This window comes from Gorilla gorilla, chromosome 22, assembly GCF_029281585.2.
Source record: "Gorilla gorilla gorilla isolate KB3781 chromosome 22, NHGRI_mGorGor1-v2.1_pri, whole genome shotgun sequence".
Lineage (NCBI taxonomy): Eukaryota > Metazoa > Chordata > Mammalia > Primates > Hominidae > Gorilla > Gorilla gorilla.
In genome coordinates, this window is record NC_073246.2 from 19,872,078 (window position 1) to 19,881,489 (window position 9,412).

Genomic DNA, 9,412 nt, shown 5'->3' on the forward strand with positions numbered 1-9,412 from the left:
GTCATGAGAACTCCAAGATCTCCTACATACCAAATGTTGCTCGTGGGGAATATGCTGCTCACTACCGTCTGTTTGTGTCTAATCTTTCACACCCACTTCATGATGGATTCAGTGGAGAAAGGGGGAACAACCCTGGACATTTTGATCCTCTCTCAAATAATCTAGAGTCTCTATCAAGGTCTCTATCTATCTCTGTCATTTTTGTTTTTCTTTATTGGAACTTGAGTTTGGGAAACCAAGTTCCTTCTCAAAGACCCAGGCTATATTCTCATCCTAGTGAAATTCCTTCCAGATATTTCTTTCTTTTTTACTGAATTAGATGAATGTCATTTACATTGAATCCTTACTCTATCCTAGAGCTTTTAGTAAAACTCTATGATTCAAGTCAAGTCATCTAGGTTTGGCTCCTGACATGAGAATGAAGCTTTTATAGTTTAGAGACCACCTTTCTTTATCACAATAGGCTGGCTTGCAAGACTAATGCTTCACTGTGGACTCAAGAGTTTCTTTGGGTTTTTTTGGTAGTCAAAAGCTGAATATTAGATATATCCTTCTTTTTTTTGCATTCCTACTTTCATGTGTAAATTCACACAGCTGGCAAGAGGAAGGCTGATATTTTTTATCACCAGCACCTTAATGTTGACTTGGGTTTTTCTCATTTGTCAAACCTACTCCTTTTCTGCCTCTCCATAGACTTTGTGGTTCTGCTATATTTGGCCCTATGTGATTATGCTGTATTGACCCAGTTGCCCCTAATCATGCTGTTTGTGCTCAGTACCTGCAGAAAAGATAAGATATTTCTTTTTCCTCTTTTCTTCAGAGCTAAACAACAGTTTCGAGCTTCCTTGCAGATAGGTGGGACTCTATGTCTAAGTTCTGGCCAGGGAATATGTGTGGAAATGACACACCCTACTTCTAAGGCTGCCTTCTAACACTTCTTTTGCAGTCCTCCGTAAACTTTTTTATAGTTTGTCAGTTGGCCAGAGGGAAAGGATTCACTGAAGGAAGGGCCCTGAGGTCCTAGGGGATGACAGGTCTACCAGATCAACTTTCCGGGTCTATTATTCACTGACCTCTAATTAAAATTTAAGATCTCTTTTAATTGTGAATATAGTCTTAACTTGAAGAGTATTTCCAGTATCTCTTACTTTGTCACTGATAGAATTATAGATATTTTTATATTGCTTTACAGATATCTCAAAATATTAATTATACTCATTTCTAGTTTGACATTGAACTAGTTATTATTAGACTTGCCACTGAATCTTGTTATTTAATATATTAAAAACAAGTACATAATTAGCTTATTCGAAGTTTAAAAGATATTTTTAGGGCTGGCCACAATGGCTTACACCTGTAATCCCAGCATTTTGGGAGGCTGAGGGAGGAGGATTGCTTGAGACCAGGAGTTTGAGACTAGCCTGGGTAACATAGTGAGACACAGTCTTTACAAAAAATTTAAAACCTAGCTGGGCGTGGTGGCATGTGCCTGTAGTCTTAGCTACTCGGGAGGCTAAGGCAGGAGGATCACTTGAGCCCAAGAGTTAGAGGCTGTGGAGAGCAATGATTATGCTACTGTGCCACAGAACAAGACCTTGTCTCTTAAAAAAAGTATATATAAAACTGTATTTAAATATACTTGCTTTCATTTTCATCTTATGTATTTTATCTGTGTTTTTTTTCCCTTGATTTTTGGCCCTTTGTGGTGTCTCTCACCATATCTGGTAATTTTTGATTAAGTGATGGATATTACCGTGGTATTTTTGGTTAAATGCAGAAGGAAAGCCATTTAAGAAAGTCGCTGGGCCAGGATGTGTATCTTAAATATATTATACTGTTTTACCCCCTTACTCTTATCAATGTTTCTCAATTTGGCTTTATTAAAAGGATTAAACCCTAGAGAAAACGAAATCATTGTGTGACCATTTTCCATAGGTGGTCTTTAGCTAGTATCATTTTAGATGCACAGGGACACAGTCAATTCATTATACCTATAGTAGTTGCCTCATGGCATTGAGTTTGATTCTCTCTCAGAACCCTGGTTGAGAAAGGCTGCTCTGGATGACAGGAAAATTTTAAGAGACAGGGCAGCTTCAATTCATCTGATCCCAGCAAAGGAGTGACCAGCCAGAAAATTATGGTCTTAAGACAGTTTAGGGGAATCAGCAAAAATGGAGTAGATTTTGCCATTCTTATTTGTGGAAAGAGGGCATTCAGTTAGCCTCTGTTGGTCTATTAAGCCTCTAGAAAACGGTGGTCTGATCAGCTCAGAGTGTTGATCTAGAATTACTGTAAAAGCAAAAATTAAAGAAAGATAATGTGCTTTCAGCTGTAGGCACTTTGATAACCTTGAGACTGTTTGGGATTGATGCCTTCAAGAAATATTAGGGAGATACTGTCAGACTTTTGCATAATAATTTCTATTATTAGTTCACAGTAAAAACTGCTGTCAAGGTTGGCCAATGGGATTGCTTACACACCATTGCCTAATCCTTGGGGGAAGTAAATGAACGTGACATTCTTCTTTGTACCTCTTCCATTAAAACACTATCTGTGAAAGAATAGAATCTGATGGGTAATGCGCAGAAACTAAAGCAGTGAATAATACTCATTACTCTCAGAGATTATTCAGCTTGGCATTATTTGCTCTTCCTCTTCTGATGAAAATCTCTAAAAATTTTTCAGAAGCTATGAATATAAAAATTATAACCTAAGGATTCCCAGCAGGTTGAATTATTTGCTGAAACACTTACGGACAGCAGGTGTTTAGAGAATATGTGGCATCAAAAGCCATTTTCTCTCAGCCAAAGCATTCTTTTCACATGGAGGCATAAAATGCTATCAAGATTCAGATTTAAAAATGCTGAGGCATCTGTTATTTTTTCTCTCCCATCTCTGTATTTGAGGTTTTTTTTCATTTTTAGGTTATTTTAGGCATTTTATCTTTTGTATCTTTTGGTAGTAAACAAAATATTATTTATTTATTATTTTTTCTGTAATTCTTTGGACTTAATCACTTGTAGAGAAATTAAACATATTCATTATACAATTTTTAGTCAGTAGTTCTCTGATTACTCCCATTCTGAGGTTAATAGGAATTATAGGCATTATCATTTAATTTAGCACTAAATTATATGATTTTGTCATTTTTTACTATTATTTGTTGTTTATCCTATTTCTTCCCTAAATAATTTTTTTAATGTGTATATATGGGTACGATGGTTAGTTTTATGTGTCACTTTGACTGGGGTACAAGTGCCCTGACATTCAGCTAAACATTATTCTGGGTGTGTCTTTGCAGGTGTTTCTGGGTGAGATTAACCAGATTGGTAAAGTGAGTCAAGCAGATGGCCCTCTCTAATGTAGGTGTGAGTCAACCAATCAGTTGAAAACCTGAACACAACAAAAGGCTGAGTAAGAGGGAAGTCCTTCTGCCTGACTGCTTTGAGCTGAAACATTGGCTCTCCCCAGGTCTTGAGCCTGCCAGCCTTCAGACTGGAACCAGCACTATTGACTCTCCTGGGTTTCCAGCTTACTGACTGAAGAACTTGGGAACTTACTGACTGAAGCCTCCATAATGAAATGAGTCAATTTCTGAGAGAGAGAGAGTGAGAGGGAAACTTTCATCCTATTGGTTCTGTTTTTCTGCAGAACTCTGACTAATCCAGTGGATCATGTCTTTGATATTAATTTTGTATATCCATAGCACATAGTAGTACATCATGAGTACGTTAGAAACTTAAAATAGACTTTTAGAAGCAGAGTGTTCCTTGATCAAATGATTCATAAAACTTAAAGTCAGTTACTCTGACATAAAAAGTGACTACACATTTGCTAAATCCTCGAGTGCAGGTACTGTTGCACTTGTTGGGTTTGATATAGGTGGAAATAAAGGCAGTGAGAAATGCAGTATTGATCTTGATTAGGTGGTATGCTGGGTCATTATATTTGAATGAGGAATTGTAATTATAGCACATAATACAGCATGATTTTCATAATAAAAGGTATTATTTAAATGACAGGTTAAACTCATTTACCTTCGTCAAAAGCCCATGTATATCTTCTGAAAATTCGTAATATTGTAAGTGACAGAAGAAGGGTTCTATTTATCAATGCTACCATAAGATTTGTAAACCAGTTAAAGCATGTCATCTTTCCTGTGGCGATTAGTGCTTTTGATCCAAGTCAGGGCGTGCATTTAGAGTTGTTTTTCAAATTGTGGTGATGAATATCTTGTCTGATTTCACCTATAACCCTTGAAATGGATATGCAGGAAGACTAATCAAGATAAAAGTTTTAATGCGTTGTTATAAAACAGAGTGAAATTATGACTGGTTCATGCTCAATTTTAACTCCACAGCCTTAGCCTCATTGGGTTGTGTAGTAACCGAATTAATGGATTAAAGTTAGAAAATGTGCCAAACCATAAACCAGAGATAAGTAAGCAGAAAACTGCACTGTCATGAATGGACATTGTTCTAGTCACTTCTGAGTGTGATGGCATGAGTATTCTCACATGAAAGACTATTGTAAAGTCTTACATTTATTAAAACCAAACACTTGCAAACAGTCTTTACATGAACATTATAAACACAATTTATAAAAATATATAATGTTTCTTTTCTCTTGAGATGTTTCAGCTGAGAAATCTGAGAAGGTAGAACCATTGAACTGCAAAATGCAACTATCCTCTAAAATACCTGGTAGTCTAGATTTGCTACCAATGTAATTTTTATACACATTTCAGAAAGTAATTTTTTCCCCAATACTTTGCTGGATTGCCCATAGGAATATAAAAAAAAAACACACATGCTAATGTTGCCCACCTGATATTGAGCAGCACGATAGAGTTAGACTCCTGAGCTGCAACTTCTGGGTCAAAAGTTGATGCTATTTCAGGGTAGTAAGCACAGCATCCCTGCTGCCAGGAGGAAATGTATTTTCAGCTCTGCTCTCATTAGGTGGTTTTTTGTCCTCTTCAAATATGAGGAAAATAAAATCCTCTTCATCACCTCAACACAGTGGGGACTCAAAGTGCATACACCCCAAGGGACACAGAGGGCTCAGAATAGAGACAAATGGGGATGACATTTTGCAGATATATTGGAGAACAGTGAAGACAACCACTTTAGCAGAGTAACTTTTTTTTTTTGAGATAGAGTCTTGCTCTGTCACCCAGGCTGGAGTACAGCAGTGTGATCTCAGCTCACTGCAACCTCTGTCTCCTCGGTTCAAGCGAGACAGCCACCTGAGTAGCCGGAATTAAAGGCCCACTGAAGTTTTGCGTTTTTATTAGAGACAGGGTTTCACCATGTTAGACAGGCTGGTCTCGAACTCCTGGCCTCAAGTGATCCACTGGCCTCGGCCTCCCAAAGTGCTGGGATTACAGGCATGAGCCACTGCGCCCAGCCCAGAGTAACTATTAAGAGTGGATATTAAATGGAACATTGCACAAGCTCATGAGCAGATAGTAAGAATGCCAACTCTGCTAGAAGGTAGTGACCTTTGGTACATACCTGCAAAACCTGTAAAACCATGAACAGTGTGTGGCTTTCAACAGAAGAGATGCCACAATTGGGTAAAGATAGAGACAGAGAAATTGTATCTGGATTAAAGTGAAATAGTGATGATTTTCTGAATCATCCTTGATTAAGGATTTTCACCAAAGACTTATTGAGGAATACTGTAAATTAATATGATAATTTATCTGCATGTATGCCATTTATTGTTTGTATTCCATATATAATTATGATTCATTAACTATATAGTAAAATGTATTAGGTGGATGCAAAAGTAATTGCGGTTTTTGCCATGACTTTCAATGGCAAAAACCCCAATTACTTTTGCACCAACCTATATGTAATTTTCATTTTCCAGTGCAGATCCATTTGGTCTAAATTAATCCTTTTATCGTCACAAAGTTCTTGAGTTTAAGAGTATTTCACATGTTGTTGTAGGTGACTGGACTGGGAAGACACTACCTGAAAACAGCAGTCTACATCTGGGCCCAGAGGATCCAAATCTGGAAATCAGCCCATTGTCTAGAATGCTACCTTCACCATACTCGTTTCAGTCTAGGATACTAGACATATCCCTTTTTTTTTTTAGAGATCATAAGGATTTTTGTAAGAGGGCTTGTGGGGGCAGGGGTGGGGTGTGATGGGGAGGTGAACGGGATGACAAAGAATGCCTTTAGAACTTCATTCAAAACACTATGCTCTATCACTTACTAAGCTTGACTAGTCTTTGTTTGTGAGAGTATGCGGAGGAGAATTCAGACATTTATGATTCCCAACTAAGACCATGAATTTGAAGGAGGCATGCTTCCTATCCAACTTCAGAAATGGAAGCAAATCAAGTAACAAATTTTTTTTATCCCTTTTTATGGGCCCATCACTGAGCTAACTGCAAAGTATACTAAAGAGAGACTAACTGTACTCATTACCCTTAAATAATTACTCTAATTACATAAAAATAAAAAAGAAAGAATTGTCACAGTCTAAAACATTTCATATTAGCTAGAGAGGCAATAGGAGTCAAATTGTAAGAAATTAACTGGTTCTGGAACAAATAGGTTTTATAGAAGAAACATACTTAGTGATGTTCCTTGACGGAGGAGAAGGGCGGGGAGGGGAACGGGTAGGAGACAGGAGAAGCAAGTCCACAGCACTAACAAACCCATTCCTGGACTTGTGCACATCCTTGAGCTTCAGCCCAGCTTTTGCAGGCAGCAGTGACCCTGTATTTCGATTGTTAATGCCATGATACCCCTATATAGAAGAAATTCCATGACTGCTTTCTTAAAACTGTTTCTGATATTCAGTTCCTTCCTAATTTCATTTTACTTTATCCTCTTGGCTATTTGTCCTCCTTCAGAAGAAAGAGTCCAAGAGAGAGAGACATGGTCTTTGGTTTCAAGATTTGCACGTATAATTTTCTGAGCTAGCTTTTCTCAGGAGGAGTTATTCCTTCGGTCTATAAGTGTCCCCAGATCTTTATGAAATAACATACTAATTGCGGCCAAGATGCTAGTGCTCACAAGCACCTGTATTCTCTTCTTTATCCTGAGCCCCCAGGTAGACCACACTTTCTAGGCTCCCTTGCAGATAGGTGTAGCTATGTGAGAGTTCTCGTAAATGGCAAGCAGAAATGATGGGACCATTTTCAGACTGACACATAGAGAATCTCCCATGTGCAATTCTCTAAGCTCTTGGCTGATTGGAGAGGACTCTGGGATACCAAAAGAGAATGGAGCCTCTGGTGGGAAGGACCTGGGCCCCTGAACTGTGGGTATAAGACAGAGCCTTCCCTTCCTCCCGGTGCCTCATATTGGACTGTGATGTGATGTGAGCTACAAATAACAATGATTGCATTAGCTGAATCTCCAGTTGGTTGCTCATTGATTCATTTAACGTATATTATTGGACCACTTCTCATGTTCAATACCATAATCCTATTGATTTTCCAAAGCAATGTCACTATCAATTTAAAGCACATGAATAAATTTATTATAATAGAGCATAGCCATTTTGGACAAATGTTTAAAAAACTTTTTATTTAGAAGAATTTCAAGGTAACACTTGTGAGAACAGCACAAAGAACACTTGTATGCTCTTCACCCACATTCACCTACATTTTGTTCCATTGGCTTCATCTCTTGTTCTTTCTTCATGTATACACATATTTTTCATATTTTTCTGAACCTGATCACTGTCTAAAAACAAGGACACTCACCTACACAACAGCAGTACAGTTGTCAAACTAAAGAAAATTTCTCACATCTATTCAATTGACTGTCTGTATTCCAGTTTATGAATTGACCCCAACCTGTCCTTCATAACATTTTTTTCTCACTTATAGAGTAGCCCAGTCTAGGAGCATGCACTGATTTTAATGGTTGTATCTTTTTAGTCTCCCTTAATCTTTGTCTTTACCTTCAATTTCTGTCTTTTATGACATTGACATTTTAAAAGAATACAGTCCTATCTTTCTAATAGAATGTTTTTCATTTTGGCTTTGTCTCATTTGTCAGCATCAGAGTTGGGTTATGGATTCTTTTTAAAAATCTTTTTATTGAAGTACAATAAGCAAACATTTTGAACCAAAACTTTGATAGCTCATTGAACAAGGGTGAGGGATTGAGGTATCCAATTGTAGTTGTTTCATTGCTAGGTTATGAGGTAGATGCCGTTTCTTCTTCTTTTAAAAAATTTTTAAAAACCAGAACATTTGGTTTTTTGTTCTTGCGATAGTTTACTGAGAATGATGCTTTCCAATTTCATCCATGTCCCTACAAAGGACATGAACTCATAATTTTTTATGGCTGCATAGTATTCCATGGTGTATATGTGCCACATTTTCTTAATCCAGTCTATAATTGTTGGCCATTTGGGTTGGTTCCAAGTCTTTACTATTGTGAATAATGCTGCAATAAACACCACATATTCTCACTCATAGGTGGGAATTGAACAATGAGATCACATGGACACAGGAAGGGGAATATCACACTCTGGGGACTGTGGTGGGGTGGGGGGAGGGGGGAGGGATAGCATTGGGAGATATACCTAATGCTAGATGACGAATTAGTGGGTGCAGCGCACCAGCATGGCACATGTATACATATGTAACTAACCTGCACAAGGTGCACATGTACCCTAAAACTTAAAGTATAATAAAAAAAAAGAAAAAGAAAGAAACAACAACAAAAAATATGTATACATGCACATACACGGATAAACACATATACACACATAAAAAAAAAAACCAGAACATTTATTGCGTGACTAATCATTGAAATTCTTAAGATGAACTGGATGCTGCAACAGTTGTCTTTCTGGGTTTAGGTGTTGTTCCTTCACGGAATCTATGGCTGAATCTGCAGTACCCAATTTTTAGGTGCCTCACTTCACCAGTCCCAGTGTTATTTTGTCTTTTAGACTTGACACTCGAGTTATACTTCCTCTTGCACTTGGCAGAGTAGCCACATTTGCCACAGGTCACTTCTGAAGGTGGTAGGCCTTAGACCCACAGCAGGGACACAGTATGTGCATCTTATTGTGGGGCTTTCCAAACTATGACATTCCCTTTGTCATCTCGCTTCTGTGGCTAAGACCAAAGAGCAGTAGATGCAATTTCTTGTTTTCTTTTTAATTTTTCCATAAGTTATTGGGGTATAGGTGGTGTTTGGTTATATGAGTAAGTTCTTTAGTGAGATTTTGATGCACCCATTACCTGAGTAGTATACACTGCACCCAATTCATGGTCTTTTATCCCTCATCCCCTTCCCACTCTTTCTCCCTGAATCCCCAAAGTCCATCGTGTCATTCTTATGCCTTTGGATCGTCAAAACTTAGCTCCCACATATCAGTGAGAACATACAATGTTTGATTTTCCATTCCCGAGTTACTTCTCT

The 9,412-nt window shown here is 37.8% G+C and overlaps 1 pseudogene; it reads right to left on the reverse strand.

The window, feature by feature from the left end:
* Positions 1 to 8,799: 8,799 nt before the first annotated feature.
* LOC109024432 (large ribosomal subunit protein eL37-like) lies at positions 8,800 to 9,092 on the reverse strand (annotated as a pseudogene).
* Positions 9,093 to 9,412: the final 320 nt, after the last annotated feature.